The sequence below is a fragment of the Liolophura sinensis genome, chromosome 1 (genome assembly GCF_032854445.1).
Source record: "Liolophura sinensis isolate JHLJ2023 chromosome 1, CUHK_Ljap_v2, whole genome shotgun sequence".
Lineage (NCBI taxonomy): Eukaryota > Metazoa > Mollusca > Polyplacophora > Chitonida > Chitonidae > Liolophura > Liolophura sinensis.
Window position 1 is genome coordinate 29951119 of NC_088295.1, and position 11809 is coordinate 29962927.

An 11809-nucleotide genomic window follows, 5' to 3' on the forward strand; every position below is an offset into this window, starting at 1 on the left:
ACTGTCCCAACAAATCGACTTTCATCATTGTATGACCATGACGTACAAGACAGCTCAGAGTTGTCGTATCGCCACTTCATTATACTTACCAGACCTTGAAAGCAGTTGTCGAATAAAGAACCGATGGATTTGGTATTAAAGTTTTTGAACAATGTTGTTTTGTAATATTCTCCATTAATTGATAGTTGATCCTGATTTTCTATCACGTACAGTAAATGATGAATGAATGATTATGGTTTAACGCCACATCGACAATATTTCAGCCATATAGTGGCGAGAGCAAGGTCGAAACACGAGACTGTTCAGGTTTCCGATATGGTGGTGAGAACATCAAAAATGGAAACAAATGTTTGGACATGTTTAAAACCAGATTAGAATAACCAAAACCAGTTAAAACTCGAAAACCCTCATATTTTAAAAATAATATATCAAAAAATGTATATGTAACTTTATAGATAAATATTTATATATTAATGAATTATATCTTATGATAAAGGCCAATGGCCTTCAAATAATTGATGACTACATCGCCAGCGATGTTGTCAAACAAATCATATATAGAGTCGACCGTGTAGAATCTCTGCCGAACGTGGGCAAAGTCTACACAGTCAACCAAGATATTGTGGCGATTTTGCTAGAGACAGTATATGATTTCATATAATTGCATGGGAGGTTAGGGGTTAATTTTCTGCCTTGTCCATAACGTAGACACAGGTTTTACCGGTAGAATGTAAATTTTTATGGGTTAGACATATCCTTAAATTTTTGTGGAATATTTTGAAATATATATATATTTTTTTTGTAACATATAGAGACAGGATATTTTGTGGACTCATGAGAGCAAGTTGTTTTTGGCGCCTTAATATAACTTTTGAAGGACACAGTTTCCGTGGACCCCTGTCCTTTCCAACGTAAGAATTTTAACACTTGATGACTTAATTAGAACACCATATTTCACGTATAATACACTGACATGTTGAAGGAGTTTCTCTCCAAGCTTGGTGATCGGATATTGTTTGGCGACCTTAAGTTTGGCGAAACATCCGCCATTGTTAATATTTTGAAGTGACAAATTCGAGTAGAGTTTCCATTACTTTTGGACATATTCTTGCTGTAACAAACCACGTACGGCATCTTTCCAGTTAAAACAACACTAGTACTCACTGACTGTGGCATGATTTTGGCATAAAACGTCCTTTATACCAAGTTTAAGACACTAAATCATTTTTTTGTGGTTGTTGTTGTTGCTTCGCCGCGCACGATCGTCGTTCACGGTGAACTGCCGCTAGACGAGGTTGTCTACTTTACGACATCCTTTAGTGTTAAACTCATATTGAAGAGTTTCAAAAGGGGCATTAACTGTATTTGCGAAAGTAAATAGTTTCACTCCACAGGCTTATCTCCTTTCTACCTACAAGTTATTGTTCATCTTTCCATTATTAAGAAAAGAAAGAAAAATGTGCCATGACATTAGATACGCATGTACATGTATAGTATTTTCTATACACAGATGTTGTTACTTTGGTATTAGCCAATCAGTGCTCTGAGTACCATCCTTGGTACTCATGAATATTTATGAGCGTACACTATAAATACTGGGCAAATTCCCACTTTTAGTCCCAGATGATCTCGGACCAGCGTCGTGTTAACATCTAAATTTCCACCTAGTTAGCTTCTAAGGCAGGTATTTTACATGTATATAAGCAGTGTGAAGTGGTAGCTAGATAAGTTGTCAGCACTGAAGTGGGATTTTCAGCTTTAGAGCATACCTAGAGACAGTGGGACTACTAGTTCCAAATTGTGACACAAGTGTTCCCAGGCTGTGGGACTGACTTTCCCAGGCTGTGAGACTGATATTCCCAACCATGATTGAGACAGTATATCTCAATAGTTTGTAACTGGATTTTCTGGACCAAAATTTTATAATTCCCAAGTATGAGCTGAAACATTTATACTGGGAGAATTTGTGCATAAGTGCCCCTGAGCAATAGTGGGACTGGGATTCCCCAAGTTTCGGCACAGTGAGACACCGAGTCCCAGAATTTGAAACTCGTTTTCCCAAGTTATTACTGGACCAATTCTGGAACTGTTACTCCCAGAGAAGACCTGAAAGTATTATTTATGGATAATGTCCCCACACATGGCTGACCATATTGTCTATATGACACCAGTAGGACATACCACTATCACAGCAGTACTAGGTTTAATACCTCCCTGAGATATCCCTAACAGAGTTATCTGAACCATCTGAAGTACAGATGTTGTGCTTGTACACAGTACTGGCACTTTTACCTATATATATATCAACATACTCCTGTCACTCTATTTTAATAAAACTGTTGCTGCTGTTTGTTGAACCTTAAAAATCGGACTTTTCTTGGTTATTCGAAGTTCAGAGCTAACTAGTGGTTTTCCCAAACATACTACTGAATGACACGGACTGACCGAGCTGACATTCAAAAGAATCCATAGTAGCGAACGTCTCCAGCAGTATACAGATATTGTTCCAGAGTTCGACACTGGGTGATTCACGCTACCAATATTGTGCTTTCCCCTGTAGTAAATGGTGTGATTTGGAACTGGGATATCTGTATCGTTAAGAAGAAACATAAAAAAAACAAATCGCTACAATATGTTTGATGCCATATTGGGCATCGCATCCAACGCACTCGGGAGCACTGCTCCCATCAAGTATGAAATTGTGCGTTAGACGAGAATGCCCAACACGACACCTTGTTAAGACTACTTGGTCTCTACGAGACTTTTCGCAAGTATAATTATTGTAGCCAATGACAGGATGAATATCATGCAGTTTATTGTGGATCTGCAAGTCCCATTTACCCTGCCAAAGGCGACGAATATATTTAAGAATATTACACTTCACGTCAGTATAAGGAACTTTAACCCAAGGTAGAGGTTTATATAGGGCAGCTTTCGCTTCCCTGGCCACGACTGTGTTTCCATGGATACCAGTGTGACTTGGTATCCAACAGAATATAATATCTTTACCTCTTTTAATTAAGTTTCAGTGTTTGGCTATGATCTCTTATATGGTCTCTTGTGCGAAGACCGAACGAAGGGATCTTGTTAGGACATTTAATATATTTGTCTACATATAATGGATTGAAAACACAGTCGTAGGCAGGGTTTGTTGGATATGCTTTGAGCTTTGTAGCATATTGAAGACTAAGTTTAATACGTAGGTTGTATAAGGAAGGCTCATTTGCCTCCACGTATAAACTTTCTACTGGTGAGGTTCTAAAAGCACCAAGGCTGAGCCTCAAACCTTGGTGATGAACAGGATCCAACATTTTAATATACGACTTCCTAGCGGAACCGTAAATGATGGATCCATAGTCCAATTTAGACCTCACCAGAGAACGATATAAATTAAGTAAAACTGATCGGTCAGCACCCCAATCGGTGCTAGACACGACCTTAATTATATCGAGAGCCTTTGTACATTTAGCTTTAAGCATTTTTATATGAGGTATAAAAGATAGTTTACTATCAAATATTATACCTAGAAATTTAGTTTCTCCAACAGTTTTAATCTGTTCACCACAAAAATTAAGCTCGGGATCAAAGATAAAGTTTTCCGTTTGATACAAAAATGCATACCGACGGTTTTAGACGTTGAAAATCTAAAACCGTTTTCAGTTGCCCATTTCTCGATTTTACTGAGACAAAGCTGCAACTGACGTTCGATATTATTCATATTCTTAGCTCGGTAGCATATAAGGAAATCATCCACGTATAAAGAACCCTCTGTGCCAGATGTTAATGTTTTTGCTATGCTATTTATTTTTATGCTTAACAGAGTTGGTGATAGAATGCTGCCCTGGGGTACACCCATTTCCCGCTCATAAGAGTCAGAAAGAGTGGGCCCAACCCGTACCTTAAACTGACGATCGGATAAAAATTGTGATATAAATATAGGTAATCGACCTTTAAGACCCATATCCGTGAGGTCTTTTAAAATACCATATTTCCATGTGGTGTCGTAGGCCTTTTCAAGGTCAAAAAATATGGACACCACATGTTCATTATTAACAAAACCATCACGAATAAAAGTTTCAAATCGAACAAGGTGATCTAAAGTAGATGGACCTTGACGAAAACCACATTGAATGTTAGATAAAAGCTTGCTGGTTTCAAGAAACCAAACAAGTCTATCATTAATCATCCATTCCATAGTCTTACAGACACAGCTGGTAAGAGCTATGGGACGGTAATTTTTGGGATCAGTATGATCCTTACCCGGTTTTGGGACCGGGATAATACACGCCTCCCTCCATGACGTTGGAAAATTACCAGTTGTCCAAATATCATTAAGCAAATCCAAGAGAGTCTCCAATGGCTCAGGTGGTAAATGGTTTAGAAACTTATAATATACATTATCGGGACCACAAGCAGTATCGTGGGCCTTTTTTAATGCAGTCTTAAGTTCTTCGATATTAAAAGGATGATAATAATCTTCTAAATTCTTAGAAGAAAAGGGCAATTTGGTTTTCTCCTTCTGGTTTTTAATATGCTGGAATTCTTTAGTATAGTTCTCAGAAGAAGATTTTGTTGAAATTGTTTCAGCTAATTTATTGGCTATATCAGATAGAGAGGTTAATATATTATCTCCATCTTTTAATTGCTGAACTTTTGCTTTATTATTTTTGCCCTTAAGTTTCTGAACCATGTTCCAGACCTTACGCATGGGTGTTTTTGACGTAATGCCCGAAACAAAGTTCCGCCAACAAGATCGTCTCTTGGACTTGAGTAATCGACGAGCCTTAGCTCTAAAATTACGAACCTGGTTTAAGTTATTATCAGTAGGACAATGATTAAATCTGCGTTCAGCCTTTTTACGGTCTTTTATGGCTTTACGACAGTCATTGTCGTACCAGGGTTTACTTTTGGATTTGGGATTTGTCGAGGTCTTAGGTATAGTTCTATCGGCAGCTCGTAATACAAGCTCATTAAATTTTAACACAGGGTCATCTGCTGCTTTGAGGATCTCTGCAGAGATATCAGCCTCACAGAACATCTCAAATGCGATCACATCTGCTTTATCAAATTTCCACCTAGCTACACGTTCCAAAGAATTACAAGTGATATGTTCTAGGATAATAGGAAAATGGTCACTACCACAAAGATCGTCATGCACCTTCCAAGAAAAATCAAGGAGAAGTGGTGGATCTGTGATAGTGAGATCGATAGCAGAATAAGTGCCATTACCCGGATGTAAATAGGTATTAGAACCATCATTGAAATAACACAGTTCCTCCTTCGATAAGAAGTCTTCAACTATCTTGCCCCTATTATTTATGTTATTACTGCCCCATAGGAGGTTATGGGAATTAAAATCTCCCATAATTATAAAAGGTTTTGGCAATTGTTCTTTTAAATTATGTAACTGCAAAGCTGACAAAGAAATGTTGGGAGGAATATACACTGAACATAATGTGATTGTATCAGACAACGAGACACGGACGGCCAGAGCCTGAAGCTCTGTATCCAGAGGAACATGGCTGTGGATAATATTGTTATTTATGAATATTGAGGAGCCGCATGCAGCTCGCTCTTCTTCATTTGAATAAGTGCTATATAAAGAATAATTTTTAAGAGTTGTTTTATCTTTGTCAGATGTCTTCAGGTGAGTTTCCGGAAGACAAAGGGCAATAGGATTTAGTAATTGAACTAGCTGTGTTATTTCAATAATACTTTAAGACCTCGACAATTCCACTGTATAACTTTATCATATATCGCCATTATGGGGGGAGACGTATAGGAGATTTCTCTTTGTGTTTGGACCTCCAACGATCCAAACCTATTAAAAGTTTGGATAGGATCCCTAGTGGCCTTAGAGGGACGCTCTGTTGGGCCACTAGGTTTATCAGTTGTTTGCTTATTATTATTTTGAGATTTGTTTCTGGATTTGTTTTTGTCATTATTTATAGAAGAATTGGGCTCAGCTGGTTTACCAGGATGCTCTGTATTGTTTACTGTTTTTATTTGGTGTGTTGAAGTAGTCTGCGTTGAGGAAGAATTTAACGGCTTCCTGATATGATATGTTGTTTTTAATTTTCAGGTTGATAATTTGCTTTTCCTAAGGAAAAGCGGACAGTCCCTTGATGAGGCCATGTGATCTCCACTGCAGTTGTAACACTTAGCTGTGTTGCTGCAGTCGAAACCATCATGCCCTTCACTACCGCATCTGAAGCAAATGAGTTTATTCTTACATTGTCCCTTGCCAAGACCAAATCGTTGGCAATTAAAACAACGCGTAGGATTAGGGATATATAAATCCACATTAACCCTATGCGGGGCCAACGTAGATATGCGACGGAAGGGAGGTAGTGTTAAAGGTTAGCAGGTAAGTATTAAGTTAAGGATGTTACCAGATTTCTTCGTAATGAAGCGTTTTACTCTGATAACACCCTGTGAATTTAGTTCTTGGCAGATTTCTTCCTCAGTTAGATCAGTTATGTCGCCATCCCTGTCACGAATGATTCCCTGACAGCTGTTCAGGGAATGGTGAGGGATGTGAAAACAGATATATCAGAAATTTTATTTAAGTTAAGTAAATTTTTTGATTGTTGTTGCCGGAAACATTCAATGAGAATGTCTCCGGATCTAAGTTTTTTTAACGTTTTTAAGAGTTCCAGCTGCACCCTGGAGAGCCCTTTGCAACAGAAACGGATGAATTTTTGAAGCCGGCTTTTGTTCACTCTTAGTTGAGAGAACAATGAAAGCCGGCCAACTGTTCTGTTCATTATCAAGCGAGCCTGATAACTTCCTCTTTTTATCAGCACTTGAAGACAAAGTCGGCTGAGAGGAAGACCGGTTACATACATTTGAAGCATTTAAAGAAAGTTTTAAAGTAGACATGGCATATATTTATAAATTTCACCCCATATGTTCCCCACCCACCGCAGTGCCAACAAGGGCGATGCCTGAACCTGGGAATACCCATCAAGAAAGACACCAAGGACTCCATATGAGGTATACTCGAACAGATTGATCTATACCAACAGGTTAAATTCAATCTACTCGATTGACCCATGAGCCACCGCCTCAAAACGTAGTCCCGCAAACGATATTTCAAAAATAACATTTGTTCTCAAAATGATGTGCTGATATAGAGGCAACTGGATCACGCAGAGGCAAGACATGACCAAGCCGATTGATCGGACCGGGCCCATCCGACCTCCCGTCTCTCTCCAAGTAAGGGCCAAAGTGGCGTGTTGGGCGTGAGGATCTCGCAAGACCAACCCGCCCTCAGCCACCAGGACCCCGTCCTCGTAGATTACGGGTCGCAACGCACGGCAAACAGGTAGCTCCCCGGTTGCCTCTCACACAACCGGGAAGATGTGAGCCTATTATATTCACCGGGCTCACACAGGAGAGCTCTAGGTTAGTCGACTTTTACGACAAGCTTGTGTAGAGGGCTGAGGTCCTATTCCTATCACCCCGGGAACCCCACGGGGGGTCACGTACAGTATCACAATGAAATAGCCTCACACACCTATATCCAAAAGACACTATGTCTAAATGTTAATTAAACTAGTTTTCAAGATGTTTTTGCGTGTGAGGGTGACATGTAAGAGTGAAAAATCTGAAATCCGGTGAGAGCATCTGTTACGATGTCATATAATCACAAGATAATATACATGGCCTGATATCTGAATTATTTGATGTGGAGGTATATTTTTACCATTGAGTTTCTGGATTAGGCGCCTGCGTGCACTGTGGTTCGTGAGGTGTTTGTCAGACAATAGGGCTGTTTTAGATTTAATATTTTTTCATGATAGGGTAGATCTTGTTGATGCCCATGCGTGTGAGGGTGACATGTAAGAGTGAAAAATCTGAAATCCGGTGAGAGCATCTGTTACGATGTCATATAATCACAAGATAATATACATGGCCTGATATCTGAATTATTTGATGTGGAGGTATATTTTTACCATTGAGTTTCTGGATTAGGCGCCTGCGTGCACTGTGGTTCGTGAGGTGTTTGTCAGACAATAGGGCTGTTTTAGATTTAATATTTTTTCATGATAGGGTAGATCTTGTTGATGCCCATGCTCTGACACTTGAACCTCTGTTGACCAGGTAAAGGGTTAGGACTGTTGACAGGAAAAGAGCATCATCTGGATGCCCCATGTTATCAGGCCTTTTTGGAGTATTTCCTGTAATGAAAAAACAATACAGGATCAGAATGATTGGCAAGACAGATATATGCCCTAACAATTTTGAGGAATTATGTAAAAGTGGATTGCAAAAAGTGGGAATAATGAATATTTATGTCCACAAGGCTCATTCATAATGGTGTCAAGGTTCATTCATAAAAGTGCCATTGGAATTTTTATGTATCTTCAGATCAGTAAAGGTTAGGTAAGAAAAAAATATTTTGAACTCACACGTAAGTTGCAATTGGGCCTCTGGGTTCTCAGGTGTGGCATGTGCTCGGGGTTTTACTTCCCTGCTATTCCTTGGACTTTCTCCTATCCTTGTTTCAGTTTGGCGCCGAATTGTTTGCCGCCTGTGTCTGTTTCCATCCTTACATCTTCCCACTTCAAACTGAGCTGCTCTAACCAACCTCTCATACAAAACTGTAACATGTTGATCAGTGCATGAAGACTGTTCATTATATCTGGCCAGTTCTGTAAATCTTGTCAGTGTCCTCATCGCCTAGCTCTGTGGCTGCTTTAAGTTGTCGAAGTTCTGTATTCTTCTGAAGAAATGACCGAAACAGTCTGAGATCATCTGTGGTTCTCTTTTGGTATTCTCCTGATTCTCAATAAATTTCAGAACGTCATCATTGTTATAATCTTCAAATCTGTTATTCCCATTTCCGGGCAACTCAAACGCAGGTCCAAAGTCACTGTCTTCTTCAAATAAGTTGGCCAAAGTACATTTATATCAGACCCTGTTGACTCCATGTTACTTACAGGGACTGGTGAGTGAGATTGGAAAAACAGCAGACAACAAAATAATACAGGTCAGATGACAGTCACGTCAGCAGTCAGATAACTGAAAGTGTCATTTGACTGCAGTGAAAATAAAAACTTTTATCAGTGAAGTAATGCTCAGAATTTCACTCTTGTATAAATTATAAACATTTTCTGCCAAAACATGAGGTAAAATCGAGTTATCCAGCTCAGCTATGGGAAAAAAAAAGGCCACGAAGTCGGGTTCTGGAGTATGGTTTCTTTGCTACCAAAGTGATTAACTGCGGCAGATTATCACGTCAATTTGAAATAGCCGTGTGTTACCCTTCCCGTGGGAAATATTTTCTAATTATGCAGACATAACAAATCTTGCTACGGTCAAATGTCACCAGTTTTGATAATTAACTAATTAAGTAATTACCAAAGCACCATATCTCAACAGAGATATAATTTAAAGTGACGATTAAATCTCGTGATGAAAGAAATTTTCCTAAACTTTGTTCAGTTTTAAAATGGACCTTTTCCAATGGGAAAACGTGTAATTATTTTAATTTGTTTATTTGTTTTCTCTCTTTCTTCAAGGCCGAGTCTAATCAGAATATGCCTGACTTCGCTGAAGAGTAATGTCTAATTACAGCTTATAATTAGAAAATCTATTTTTCATGTCGGTTCTCGCTGTAGACAATGTGTCTCTATGTCTCGAACACCCTGCATTTGTCATGTCTGTTTTATAAATGCCTAACACTGCCTTAAACTACGTCCATCTCCTTCCATGTGTGATTGTGTAGACTTCGAGTGCACTTCTCTGAATCAGCATATTACTCATTCAATCCCAGACCCTAGTAATCTGTCTTTTATAAAAACACAAACTTAGGAAATGTTCAAAGTCAAATAAAATGTCGTTACCTACATGAAAACGTCACTCAACAATATAAGATTTCCATAATACCATAGTTTACTTCGAAACTCTCTCGGAAGTAAAACTGGCTCGGCTGAAAAGTCGCCAAGCTCTAATCCTTCATTAGTGTTTTAGCTTATTTATTTATTTACATATTCGAATGATCTTTTACGCCGTACTGATGAATATGTTTCAGCTTGTAAACTTGGCGGAAATTCTATTACGGTAAATGACAGCTACACATTCTTCAAAAGCTGACAACACAAATCTGAAGAAAAAATAAAACTATCAGTATCTATGTATGCTTGGAGTTTAACGAGGAGTTTAATAGGCGTGTGCACATGTACTGTGTCTTATTGTGGCATGGCGAGTCCACGTAATAGGTGTGTGCAAATATACTGTGTCTTATTGTGGCATGGCGAGTCCACGACGCCAAAGTACTGCCACCACTGAAGTGTCACCTCGTAGACACCATACATAACACCCCACACAGTCACATTATACTGACACCGGGCCAACCAATCCAGTTTCCTTGCTCTAATCTCTAAGCCATGAGGGCCATGGAAGGCAGCAAGAACTGCCACTTTTAGTCTTATATGACCCGAACCCGGTTTGATCCCACGCCTCCGACTTCGAGGCAAAGTCTATAATCATTAGGCCATCGAAGCGGTCAAGCCAAACCATTAAGACTCCAGACACAACTCGCCTTTATTGGGCGAAAAGTTACAACACTGCATAATATGAGTTAAGGTGATGAATTAAAAACTTGATTAAAAGCTGATGCGTGGTTAATAGCCAAAGTACAATACTCTAGCGAGAATGCGTGTTGAATACATGCGTTTGTCCATAAATTAGGCGCCTATAATTACAGGATGACACATTTATAACGAAGTCCAATCAAATATATACAGATAATTGTATGTCCATAAAGACGTATTGTAACCAAACTTTTTACACGAGATACACCAGAGAGAGATGATAATGACAAGGAAATGCATCAATCTTCTTGAACTCAAAATGATTTCTTTGGATTGATTTTCTGATTCTCCACTTGTTTCGCTAAGTTTATTTTATATCTACTATTATCCGAAAGTGGATTTTAAATGAAAGAAGGTTATATGTGTCTTATTGTTGTTATGTTTGATGGAAAACAGGTAATGTATTGCGTTTTGCTGGAAAATTGATTTTCATAATATATTTATCGCATTGGAATGAGGGATGGTGATGAAAAGCTTTTCACTGTTGTGGGTGCAGTAACCATCAACGAACTGTTAACTACGTGAATCTGTGCATTATACACTTCTCTTGAGAATCACTCTAACGGCGTGGTGCAGTAATATATCTTTCGTAGAGACAATTATTTCGTTCTTGGAAACTACTTTACAAGTCGTAAGCACACAGATTCTTTAGGAGCTTGAAATAAGAAACACTGACGGTCTTGACCTGTTGGGTAAGAGGTCAAAATATATAATGTAAGAGTTATCTGTCAGAATTTCAGGATTCACTTGAACTTTCACCGCGTGTTTACCCAGTTTCCAAAAGAATAAAAAAAAAAATGTGCATGTTGCTTTGAATCTATGCAGCAGGCTTATTGTCAGAGGGGATATCTTATACTGCTCTGATTAATTTCGGTATTATTGTGCAAGCTAAAAGTTTGGAAATGATTTGATACGCCTCAAATGTGTACCCAAATCACATGTAATTTGGTACAAAAAGCTTATCTTAAGTAAATAATGTAGATTTCTTCTGCAAGTAATGCGCATTTACGAAGACTTGTCACTCATTTTTGTAAGAAGCATATCATACAGGTATGTACATCGCATCAGCTAAATATATTCCAAACGCATTTATACCTTTGATTAAATAGCTTTTATAGCTTCTTATTTCCTGGTAATTATTTCCTGTTCCCCTTGAGGGGGAGAGGTTAATTGTTACAATAAAGTCTTCTGTGCTAACCAGCAGTGAT